The sequence below is a fragment of the Muntiacus reevesi genome, chromosome 9, assembly GCF_963930625.1.
Source record: "Muntiacus reevesi chromosome 9, mMunRee1.1, whole genome shotgun sequence".
Taxonomy (NCBI): domain Eukaryota; kingdom Metazoa; phylum Chordata; class Mammalia; order Artiodactyla; family Cervidae; genus Muntiacus; species Muntiacus reevesi.
Genome location: NC_089257.1, coordinates 38,158,495 through 38,172,393, shown reverse-complemented (window position 1 = coordinate 38,172,393; position 13,899 = coordinate 38,158,495). Strand labels below are relative to the sequence as shown.

At 34.8% G+C, this 13,899-nt stretch overlaps 1 protein-coding gene across 2 annotated transcripts in view; it reads right to left on the bottom strand.

Annotated features, from left to right (window-relative positions):
• Positions 1-13,899, bottom strand: part of RAB6A (RAB6A, member RAS oncogene family) — an 87,184-nt gene that overhangs the window by 5,808 nt on the left and 67,477 nt on the right. The gene's annotated exons all lie outside the window — the stretch shown is intronic.

Here is a 13,899-nt window from a genome sequence, read left to right as displayed (position 1 = left end):
CCATCTTTCTGTTCCTCAATTTTCTTACCTGTAAAATGGACTTAAGATAATAGTACACGAAACCAACTAGATCACTATGAAAATTAAGTGAAATCATTATGTAAACTGCTTAAAGATGATCTGTTATATAGAAAGTCTTTCATATACAGTAGCTCTATTTCTATTAGAATAGAATATCATTCACAACCATCCATGATCCTGTGGACTACGGGACCAGAATGTTTTTCCAAATGTTATGAAATTCTGCAAGAATTCGAGGACTACAGCAAAACACCAACAGATACAAAATTCTGCTTTAGGAAACAATATAAAACTGACAGGAAAAGTGTGGGGGTTGGGAGAAACTGTCTGAAAATATTTAAGCAGAACTGAAATTTCCTTACTTAGGAAAATCTAGAAATTACCCCCAATATCTCATAGCTTGGTTGGACATGAAATATTTATTTAATTAACTGCCTACCTGTTTATAATGTACATAATCTTTTTGGCTCCAAAGGATATTTTATTACATGCTAGCTTAGAAATTGAATTTTTTTTTTTTATGGTGGAGGCCCAGAGGTCTGTTTACCTTCCATGAAAATGGAATGAAGTTTACAAGTTTTGAGACTTTAAAAAAAAATTAAAGTAAGTTCTAATTAGTGAAAAGCAGATAACTAATGAGGTCTTTCAAGGAGGATATTGTTAGAATTACAGTCAACTACCTATTCTCATAATACATCATAGCACAGAATTTAATGTTTTTATAGAAAGACAGAATTTGAGCCAAGAAACTCTGGTATTAACTACCCCATTATTACAAGTTTTGTGACCTCAAGGATATGAATTCCTCTAATCCTTAGATTCCTTCTAATAAAAAGGGGAACGCAGTTGTGCAGTTCAAAGGTCATAATGATGCTGCTTCTCCTTGGAACATCCTCCCCTACTCCTAGCCCAATCAGTCTAGACAGATCCTTGAGGATCCATTTCCTGATAATTCCTGAGAAAAACATCCCTAACCCACTACCAGAATTCGTCAATCCCATCATCTTACAATCAATTAAATACTTTATATATTCTGATAGCACCCTGTATTTCTTCTTTCAGAACTTTTAATACACTGGTTGCAATGGCCTATTTATCTGTCTATCCCTCTAGACTTTAACCACTGGAGGACAAGGCTCATATTTCATCTTTGATATCCTAGTACATGACATGCAATAGATTTTTTTTTTTAGATTTAAAAAAAAAAATTAACTGAAAGAATGGCTAACGCGTGTGAAAACACATTAGAAAACATAGAGTACAGTACAAATGGTTTAGTGCCTTTAACCATTGACTTTTTTGAGTTCACTTGCACCTGAATCCTCAGCTAATTCTTTATGCATGACTATCCATAATACTATTTAGCACATGACCACAGAGCTGAGAAAGCCTCTTTTTTTTTAAACAAGTGAAAGAAAAATTAGCAATACTTATGCCCATCAAATTCTCCTGACTCCCAAAAAAGGCAACAAGAGATTAATGTATTCAGTTTCCTGTAGAAAAAGGAAATATAAAAGGAAATTTAAATTTATATGCAGAGTGACAGTAAAGGAAAACACTGATAAACTTCAACTTGATGAAAAACAAACACCTCTAAGTATCTCCAATCAAATATGAAAAAGAATTTTTTTTAAAAAAGTTAGGATTTGACTAACACAAGAAAATATAACGGGAGAAAATGACAAGAGGAACTAGAACAACAACTGGTAGATCAGAGAAATATGGGCTTCCCCACTGGCTCAACGGTAAAGAAGCAACATGGGTTTGATCCCTAGGTCGGGAAGATCCCATGGAGGAGGAAATGGCAACCCACTCCAGTAGTCTTGCCTAGAAAATCCCATGGAGAGAAGAACCTGGTGGGTTATGGTTCGTACAGTCACAAAGAGTTGGACATGACTGAGTGAGCACACACACATGCAGAGAAATATACACTTAAACAAAGCAATAAGCCTCTATTATCTACAAAATTAAATATATTACCCACAGAAGAGTAAATAGGTTAACATGATCCCATAGGTTCTTCCCACTGTTTTATTTTTAACTTTGAGATAATTAGAACTAAGTACCTCAGGAAAGCTTTACTGAAAGGTTATGTGTGAAGTCCTTTGCTCTAGACCAGTCATTCTCAATACCTATAGTGCATCTGAATTACCCAGGAAACTTAAAAACAAACCAAACACCAGATACTTGGGTTCCACTCCCAAAGACAGAGTAAGCTAGTTTGGGGTGAGGCTGGATCTTTAGTGTTTCCTTCAAAAATCTCCAGATGATTCTAATGTACTGCGGAAGTTAAAGGCCAGTGCTCTAACAATAACCTGTAAGCGGTGTGAAGTAATCAAATCAAGTAAGGCAAGAAAGAAGCTAATACTGAGTGTTTGACTTCACATATTTTCTCATTTTTATCCTTGTAGTAACTTGTAAGGAAGGTATTAATATCCCCATTTTACAGAAATCTAAGGCTAAAGAGAGTATCTGCCATTCACCAAATGAATAGCAGAGCCAAGATTCTAAAGTTCATATATTTCCTATTATTTTATGCTGCCTAGTATAAACGGAAGTTGTTTCTTCTGTGGGAAGAGCTGTATTAAGAAGTAACTAACAATCGATTCTGGGTATAGGAATTTGCTTTGTGAAACACTGATTATATACAAATTACAGACATAAAAATTTAATCCATTTTCTGTAACTTAAAATTTTTACCTATAGCTTTAATCAATGTATTTGAAAAATTTAGTTCTCCTCCAAAATATTTCAATTAAAAGGGTCAATTAAAAAGGTCAACGTCACTAAACTACACTCAACTTAAGACATCCCAAAATGGGCCAAGAAAATGCTTTACAAAACCCAAGTTCAACCCTTACATAAATATATGTAAAAGACAAGAAGGAAAAAACTCTAGCAGTTTAAGCTGTTTTAAATTATTAAAGGAAAATCTATTTCTTAATGCCAACAATATGCTAACAGAGGCTTCTGCTAAATTAGAAATGACAGTTGACTAACTATGCGGTCAGTACTGTTGGTAATATTTTTTAAAAATCCTCTCACTTGTATTTATTCAGTATCCACTTTCTTTCTTTCTTTAAGTTTTTTATTTTTTGACTGCACCATGTGGTATGTTGGGCCTTAGTTCCCCGACCAGAGATTGAACCCACACTCCCTGCATTGGAAGAATGGAGTCTTAACCACTGCACCACCAGGGAAGTTCCAAGAATCCACTTTCTACAGACATTCTGGGTCATCCTTGCCAGGATGCTTACTAGGACATTTTCTTTTCCTGGAAAAATGGTATCAATTCCACTCGGACCTCCAGGTGTATGGTATTTTACTTGTAACTTCTACGGGGAAATAGACATTTTAAATTGCAGTGACAGCTATAGGAATTAGCTTTGGGGATGATGACAAGCTGAATACTGGCTCTCCACAGACACTTTAAAGTTGAATACTTTGGGCTATAATTTAAGGTATTTCATTTAAAGGGGTAAATTGGAGATCTCAAAGTAAAATCACTGTTGCGACCAGTTCTTACCTTTATTATAAAATTAAGTTAGTATTTTATAAGCAAGTGTAAATTCCACTCCGCAAGCTATCCTAATCAGTTCCATTAACATACAAAAATGTTTCCATTATGAACATAATCTTTGTAACACGGAGTGTATTATACATCACTATAATTCTCACATGCGCGCTCAGTATGTTAACTTTGATTTTTTTTGCTTGATTTCTATTTTAATTTTGGTAGCCAAGCATTTCTTAAACAAAGGTTACTTTATTATCTGGGTTTTTGGTGTGGTTTTTTTTTTTGCAATAACTCTGAATAATCTTTTTGCTTCTACCCTTACGCCTCTGCAGTCTACTTTTACAGAGCAGTCAGTGACTTCTTTTAAATCCTAAACCACAGCATGTCAAATCTCTGATTAAAACTTTCCAACAGCTTCCTATATTACTCAGATTATTCAGCCAGCCAGGCTCCTCCGTCCATGGAGCTTCACCAGGCAAGAATACTGAGAATTCAAGAATATGGGGTGCCATTTCCTCCTCCAAGGGATCTTCCACACCCAGGGATTGAACCTGTGTCTCCTGCACTGGCAGGTGGATTTTTTTTTTTTTTTTTTACCACTGAGCCACCTGGGAATCCCAGATTACTCAGAATAAAAGCCTAAATCCTTGTTACAGCCTGCATGGACGTGGACCTCTGTCCCCTAGTACTATCCCTCTGTAAGCTTATTTCCTATCACTTGCCTCCTCCTTCACGTCACTCTAACTGAAGCAGTCTTACTATTCCTTATAACATGCCAAGTACCTTTGTACTTCTCATTGCACTTGATGCTTGGAATGTTCTTTCCCAAATACATAAACAACATACTTCCTCAATTTCTTTAGATATCTGTTCAAATATCCTTATCAGAAAGGCTTTTCTTGACTATCTTTCATAAAACATCAATATCCTAACACTTTCACTACTACTCTTTATTTCCCTGACCTTACTTTTACTTTTTTCCACAGCACTTACAGCCCTCATGAAGTACTGTATTCTCATTTATTCCCTAACTTTTCACACTAGAATGCAAACTTCATAATGGTTTGGAATTATGATATTTTGCCAACTATTATATCTCCAGTGTCTATAACACAACAGAACTAGGTATGTAGGAGGGGATCAATAAATATCTGATGAGTGCATTAATAAGAACATGGTCAATATAATAATTTCTCATTTAACCAATTCATATCCACTTGTATATGGATTCCTGACCATTCAGTGATATTAAAGTCCTACTGTGTTAGGGATATAAAGCACAAAAGGATAAATTAGGGGTAAGGTTAAATATTAAAGAAGCAGAATGGTGTAGGGTTCAGAGCACAGAATTTGGAATTAAATAGATCTGGGTTCAAATTCTAGCTTCAGCCATAATCTTAAGCAAGTCACTTACCCTCTAAAACTTTGGTTTCCTCTCATTGAGATGGATATACCTATCTACTTCACAGGGATACTGTGAGAATAAGTGAGATCAACACTTGGTATATTAAGTGGTTCTAACACATAGTAGCTGGGTAATTTGGAGAAAACTGTATAATTTCTGTGTCTCAGATCTTCTAAAATCAGGATAATAGCAGCAGATTTAGAGGACTGTTACATGGATTCACTCGTGTATTCAACAAAAATCTATGCATTTATATAAAAGAACTTGGCAAGAAGACAACAAAGAAATGTTTTAAACTTAACATTTAAAAAAAAATAAACTTAACATTTATGATTTATGACAAGTATTTATACAGTGTGTACTAGGCAGTCTTGTACTATATGTTAATTGCTCTTCTTTCCTGAAGTATCATCTGCCTTTTATGTATCTATATCAAATATATTCCTTTTTTTTTTTTTTCAGTTGAGCCATACAGCATGTGGGATCTTAGTTCCCTGACCAGGAACTGAACCCATGTCCCCTGCATTGGAAGTGTGGAGTCTTAATCACTGGACCATCAGGGAAGTCCTCAAATATATTTCTCAAGGATTTAACTTTTTTCACGGCGTTAAAATAATTATTTATTTATTTGGCTGCATCAGGTCTTAGTTGTGGCACACGGGATCTAGTCCCCAGACAGGGATCGAATTTGGGGCCCCTGTATTGGGAGCACAGAGTCTTAGCTACTGGACCACCAAGGAAGTCCCTTTTGCGGCATTTATAAACAAAGTCTTCCCTGGTCATGCTATCTGAATATGATCTTATTCATTTCTGCCACAAATATATATCCTTGTGTCACTATTCATTTTACATCTCAATAATTATGTGAATCTTACTATCATGTAGCATTTGCATCTTTTATCATATATTACCTACCTTTCACTACATACACTTCATGAGAATGTGATTCTTTTCCTCAGCTATAAATTTTTTGAAGTCGAGAACCATATTTTATATCACTTTATATTCTCCAAAGAACCTACAGTGGTAATACTTACTGTAGGCACTTGATACTTGTGGAATAAGGTACTTGTGATAAACTACAAGATTAAGATCTGCTATGAGTCAAGAACTATGGTTGACATGGGATATGGTGGTGTGGAAGAGACACCATCCCTACCAATGCTTAAAGTAAGTATGTCTTCTCAGCACATATAAAACAACTTTTTTCACATACACATGCAACTCCACTAAGAACGGTACAGAAGTTTTCACTGAGTTGTTAATGCTGATGCCCATCAGTTATCATTAATTTCCCCAAAAAGTCCTCCTCTCTCTTTCAAACAAATCTTTTTCTTCTGCTAAGTATTGATGATTTTAGAAGAAAAAGATCAAGGAGTGTTTCAGTTCTATTTCATTTTCCAGTAATGCAAAATTACAGAATATAGCAAGAAGGGTAACACCCACACACTGAATACTAGAAGAATGTATTAATTATCAGATGAAAAATGAGGTGGAACCTTAAATATTATGTTATCATTACCATTTCCTTCAGCAATTTAAATATGAGACTACTTTCACAAAGAAAACAGTATTACTTTTTTTTTTTTAAGAACAAATTTAGAAAAATAAAGGGTAAATTTTTCTTAGGCTGTGTTTCCATGAGGATTTTAGAGTTAAGTGCTGAAACCAGACTAAAGAGCAAAGGTTTTAAGCAAAGATCATTTTTAAATAAGAAGAATAACTAGCAATATTGAATAGGAATAAATTTATTTTATTTTAAGCCAAAGCTCTCAGGCACTAAGACCCAATTACTTGAACCATGGTTAGACATTAAATGGTACATTTGTGAAATCTCTCCTAGAATTGTTTAAAAAGGAAAACAAGCAATAGAGAAAGCCCATTTGAAGCTTTCATTATATGTATTATAAGCCAGTCTATGAGGGAGTGGGGAGGAGGAATCCAATTAGCAAAAAAACTAAAAAGACATCTCTGTATATGTAAAGTACAACTAGATGGTACCTTTAGTACTGATAAACATGTCTTATATACAGAATGACTTCTGTGTACCTTTGGTGAAAAGGCATAATTTTGTCAAATAAAATGAGTACAATGCACAATCATCAAAAGGAACTCTGTTTTGCAAACACATGGCTGAATAAACACACACAATGGTTACTGAATAGCTCACAAGAGTGTGACTCCCAATGTGTTCCAGGATAGTGACTGGAATGTAAAATTTACCTGGTAAATTTTTGAATACCAGCACCATTTCTAAATTGTTACTAACCTACAACAAAAACTCAGAAGGAATTTGACATTATTTTTTCAAAATCACTTCTGTTGATAAGTTACTCACTGACCAAATAATTCACGTCAAAGATCTCCTTATATTGATCTTAGATAAGCAACAACATACAGAATCCAGGAATAAACTAACCTTCAATATTAAGTAAGATCAAGTATGTATGTGCTAAATGGTCTCAGCTATTTCATTTATCAGATATTTTAATTTTTACCCCAGTTCAAGATAGACTCCACTTCTGGTAACAAACAGCACAGCAGCTTGTTTAGGACTAATACTCCTGTAGATAGCAATTATTAACTCTGAACAACTATTTGAAGACTTTCAAGAGTAACAAGAGGAGATACAAACTAGGAGTAATTCAATCCTGGGAAAAATGGAACCCACACTCAATGGGTGAGAGTCATGCTTATTAACAGGTTTTCCCAAAAGCCAATCCTAGCTTGAACAATAAAGGGCGGTTAGAACTCAAGCAAAAACTAGAATTTTACATGTTTGAGGTGTCAACTGACTACCAGGATGGCTGTACTGATGAAGGAAATAACAAAAAGGAGGGAGCCAAGAGGAGGGGTCCTAAAATCTACACATAAAATTCATACAAACCCTCAGTTAACTCCTTAATGGTACATATGTAGGAGAAGCTCTAAGGAGTCACCATTTAGGTGACTTCCAGGAGCTACTTGAAAGCAAAAGCTAGAAAGAATGCTGAAAGAAATGAGGAGGGATTTCAGCTACTGCCTGCATCAGGGATATAGTTTAGAGTTTGAATCTCACCAAGATAGAAAAGCTTGCTAAACATCTCAGGCTTCCTACAGGCCCACCCAAACAATGCGTAATAGCAAGACTACACAAATTCATGATGATCAGCCAGCAACATAACAACCTGCCATAATACAATTCCAAATTTTAGAGAAAAATAACAGAAACCAGAATCTATGTATACACTATGCCAAGCACACAATAAAAAATTACTAGATACATGAAAAAAAAAAAAGAAAAATCTACCTAGAATCAAGAGAAAAAGTAAACAGCCAACAGAAATAGGCTCTCAGCTGACCCAAATGTTGGAATTTGTTGTTGTTTAGTCACTCAGTCGTGTCTGACTCTTTTGTGACCCCATAGACTGTAGCCTGCCAGGCTCCTCTGTCCATGGGATTTCCCAGGCAAGAATACTGGAGTGGGGTGCCATTTCCTTCTCCAGGGGATCTTTCTGACCCATGGACTGAACTTGCGTCTCCTGCACTGCAGGTAGATGCTTTACTGCTGAGCCATCAGATACTTCCCATGGTGGAATTAGCAGACAAGAATTTCAAAGCAATTACTCAAATATGTTCAAGAACTTGAAGGTAATGATGGCCATAATGATTGAACAGATGGGGAATTCTGACAGAGAAATGGGAATTTTAAGAAATAAAAAAAACTTAGGACTGAATTACAACATCTGAAATAATAAATTTGCTGGATGGACTTCATAACAGTTTAGATAAGGCAGAAAAAGGATCAGTGAACTTGAAGACACATCAATAATAATCTATAATCTGAAAAGAGATGAAAATAAGATAAAAAAAAACAATGAGCAGAAGCCTTAATGACTAGCAGGCATGGGATAATATCAAGTCATTAACAGATGTGCCATTGGAGAAAATAAGAAAATGGGACAGGAAAAATACTTTAAAACAACACATTACAAACAGAGAATGATATAAATTAGAGTTCTCTTCTCATTAAAAACAATGGAAGCCAGAAGACAACAGAAAGGCAACTTTGAAGTACTCGAAGAGAAAAATCTCTTTTCAAAACAAAATTTAAAAACTTGCAAAAACATTCTTCAAATGGCCTTTTGGCATATGTGAAACCAGAGAGAATCTGTCACTAGGAGACCCCTGAAACAAACAGTAAGGAAAGTTATTTAGGCTAAAGAAAAATACCAGGTGAAACTTAGCTCTGTAAGAAGGAATGAAGAGCACTGGAAATGGTAAATATATAGGTAAATAAAAGGATTATCTTTTTTCTTTTAATTACTGTCTAAAATGAAAATTAAAATATTTATTGGGCTTCCCTGGTGATCTAGTAGTTAAGAATCTGCCTTGCAAAGAAAGGGACACTAGTTAGATCCCTGTGCTGGAAGATCCACAAGCTGGAGAGCAATTAAGCCTGTATGCCACAACTACTGAGCCTGCACTCTATAGCCCATGAGCTGCAACTACTGACCCCATGCACTGCAACTACGGAAGCCCACGCACCTAGGGCCAGTTCTTCACAACAGAAGCCACTGCAATGAGAAGTCCATGTACCACAAGTAGAGAGTAGCTCCCCATGAGCTGCAACTAAAGAAAGTCCACATGCAGTAGTAAAGATCCACCAGTCAAAACATAAAAGAAGTAAATCTAAAAAAAAACCACTTAATATGGAGGTTTATAATAAATGTAAATACAAAATATGTGACAACAAGACTACAAAGGACAGGGTGCAAAATCTCATATGAAATGGCATAATACTAACTCTAATTTAATTCCTAGAGCAACAACTAAAAAGGTTATGAACAAAACCTAAAGATCAAAAGAGGAATTAAAATACAACATAAAAATATTTGATTAAAACAAAAATGACAGAGGGACAGGTAGAAAACAAAGAGCAAAGAGTAGAAATAAACTTAACTACAATTAAATCTAAATAAACAAACACTCAAAAGGCGGTTGTCAAACCAGAGGGAAAAAAAAAGAACCAACTGTATAACATCTATAAGAGATTCACTTTACAAAGAAAAAGAGAGACCAAGTAAACAAGTAAAGGGCTGCTGTGGCCATATTCAGATCAGATAATGGAAAGAAGTATTATTAGAGATAAAGAGCAATATTTCTCATTATTTTAAAAATTAACATATTAGGAGGATAACAACATTAACATGTATGCATCCAATATCAAAACTTCAAAACACATGAACTAAAAGCTGACAGAAGGAATTCCCTGGTGCTCCAGTAGTTAGGACTCCATGCTTTCACTGCTGAGGGCCTGGGTTCAGTCCCTGGTTGGGGAACTAAGTTCCCATGAATACAAATATTGTTATAGAAAAATTTAATACCTCATTCTCAGTAACTGATTGAACTACCTACCTCCCAAAATTACTAAGGCTATATAAGATTTGAACAAAGCTATCAATTGTTTTGACCTAATTGATATTAGGTCATTGACACTGTACCTGACAACTGCAGAAAAGTTTTTCTTTTCCAGGGCACATGGAACATTCCTCAACATAGGCCACAGCCAGGCCAAAGAACAAGTCTTGATGAATTACAAATAACTAAAAAGTTACAGAGGATATTCTCTGATCACAGCAGAATTAAATTAGAAGCCAAAACAATAAAATATCTAGAAATGCCTCAAATATTTGGAAATCAAACAACCTATTTCTATATCTTCATTAATGTGGTCATTACATTTATCAAAAGTCATCTAATAATAAACTCAAGATGTGTACATATCACTATACATAAATACTTATCTTAATAAACTAATGGAAAAAAGTTCAATGTAAGTTTAGCTAAATTAAAACAAAATCAATGTATCTTTGTCTAAATTGCAGTCAAGGTACTGAATGAAGGAAAATTCCCCATGTAATCTAGATTTTCTAAGCTTGTTTAGATTAGCTTAGCAAATTCTTAAGACACAGTCAAGCACAGTCATTAAACTATTAATCAAGCTCAGTATATTATTCTTTCATTCAATGAACATTTACTGAGTTCAGTCTAATGGGAGGCAGAACTGACAAAAAACTTCAATATTAAAAGTGCTACTACAACATATAGAAAAGGCACTTGATCTACATTTGATTATGTTTAAACTGGGCTTTTAATTACATATAGCAAATAGGGACGAAGGAGTGTGTTAGAAAGGACAATCACATACAATGAAAATGTGAGAACACGGTAAACTTCAGGCACTTTAAGAAGTATTGTATGGGTATGTGGTGGCCAAAGATTAGAATTGTGATATATGGAGGGGCCAGATCACATATTCTGAACAGGAGAGCACAGCATACTAAGGAGTTTGCTTAAAATTCAGGATAAAATTCACAGATGTAACCTGAGCAGATCTGTATTTTAAAACAATCACTCTGGCAGCAGAATGGAGAGTAAGTAAACTAAAGTTGGACAACGTTGGAGCAGCTATCATTTAATAAGTTATGGGAGCAAGCAAGGCAATAAATAGACAAGTACCTTAATACACCAACAGGAAAAGGAGAATCAGCAAGACTTGGTATCTAAAATGATGGTCCTAAAGTGTAGATACAACCAAATCAAGAGAGCTTCTGGGTTTCACTACGTTTGTCCTCTTACTTTATGAAGACACATTTTAACACTTGGGACACATGACATTTAATTCCTCATGTTTTGAATTTGGCTTCTACAAAAGATTGACGGGTTTGAGTATAGGAGGCCTGTCTTCTGTATCTAACAGGGATTAGGGAATTAATACTTGTTCAAACAATTATCATACTGAATATATTTGATATTATTGACAAACCATCTCTATGGCTTTCTATGTCTTTTTACAAAGTATGGTTTACATGAGAAATCCCTTGGTATTCTTTCTAAAAATTATTATTCTTATCAAAAAGTAATCTAGACTTACTGAATCACTATCCATAAGTCATGCCTCAGGAACTAATAGTTTATATAAACTTTCAGGTAATTGATGCACATTAAAACTGAGACCCATTAATCTCTAATCCTAGAAAAATAAGCACTGAACTCCAACCACACAAGGTGCATTGTCCAGTCAAGAACTGGGCAATGGTTACTGGGCAGATTTGATAAAGATTTTACTTAGGAAAATTTGAATTTTTCTATACAACTAATATACCAAGTGGTATCAAAGACTATTTTTTTTAAAAAAGCATTGGGGTGACATAGTGCAACTAAAAAGATAAACACTTCTTTTTAAAAAACACTGGTCATTTAAAAAATTAAGTTTTTAAAAGTGATGCTCTAGCTGATTAGTTTTAAGTTCCTTTATAAAAGCTAACTCAAGGAACAGACAACCCATAAAAAAATGGATTATGATTTATTTCTTATCTAAAAGTTAAAATCAGTCAGTAATTTTCACACATGGCAGAAATGCATTCTATATGATGAACTATCTACAGTTAGGGGGGAAGATTTTAAACCTATTATTTAAACATGCTTATTAACATAAGCTTTTAATTGTTTGTTTGCTTTTTTAATTTTTTTCATTATTTCATGGGCATGTGAGAATCCCAGGATTTCTTTCTTCCTCAACTTAATGATATAAGCTGACAAAGCATAGGTCTTTAAATATTGAATTAAAATTCTAACATACCATGGTACTCTCTATAAAATTAAAAAGTAATGGTTTTTATGAGTTAAGAAGCTACAAAAAAAAAAAATGACAAAAAAATTAAAAGGCAGTTCTGTTCCAAAGTTTGAAAACAGCAATTTTAGTCACATTTATATTTAAAAATATAACAAAATCAGGTCCTAACAAATAGGGACTTTAGCAAAACCACAGGTTCAGACATATCATCTAAATAAGGAGAAATAATAAAGTAGCAAATGGGCTTCAAATTTAGGACAAGATTGTTTTGTAAAAAGTCTCTCTTCGTTATCAATGGCTACCAACATCTGTACGAGTCAGGCTTCTAGAAAAAACTGCATGGCAAGTGATGAAAATGTTCTAAAGCTGAATTATGGTGATGATTGCACAATGATGTAAATTTACTGAAAATAACTGAATCGTACACTTAAAAAAACAAGTGAATTTTGTGGTACACAAATTATACCTCAAGAAAGCTGTTTCTAAACCTACAAGAGTACTTAAGGTTGGGACTAGGGGAACACAGCAACCCCTTCTTTATACATTAACCCAGATCCAAAGATGTCTTGGAGAAGTCCAAATAAGCATATAAGCAACTATTTCACATCCTTATCAAAACATCTGTAATAGAGAAAGGTAGATGAAGCTACCAACTTCTTTGTCTTAATACAGTGACATATAATATTACGGCAACTTTTATTACTCAAACTGTTTAATAAATTCCTTATATACTGGCAGACTCTGAGAATATATAATTTTGATGGGAAAGCAATTTCAATATAATGTGGTAAATTCTATAACAGGGGTCTCGGATCCGTGAAAGCACACAAGAGAGTCATTTATCACTAAGTGATAATACCTGGATGTATGGTGGAGAATGGGCTTCCCTGGTGGCTCAGATGGTAAAGAATCCACCTGAAATGGGGGAGACTTGGGTTCGATCCCTGGGTTGGGAAGATCCCCTGGAGGAGGACATGGCACCCACTCCAGTATTCTTGCCTGGAGAATCCCCATGGACAGAGGAGCCTGGTGGGCTACAGTCCATCAGGTCACATAGAGTCAGACACGATCAAGAAGCTAAGCACAGAACAGCTCGGTGGAGAATGTAAGAGAAAATACCTCTAAACAGCTGACCTCTAAGCTGAAACTTAAAAGTATGGGTAGGGATCAGTCAGGAAAGAAGAAAATGAGTATTCTAAGCAAAGAGAACACAGCATGAATACAGATAAAATGAGTATTCTAAGCAAAGAGAACACAGCATGAATACAGATATGGAGCCATGAAACAGTATACTACGAGGAGGGAATTAGTGCCAATTCAGTGTTACTTACATATGTT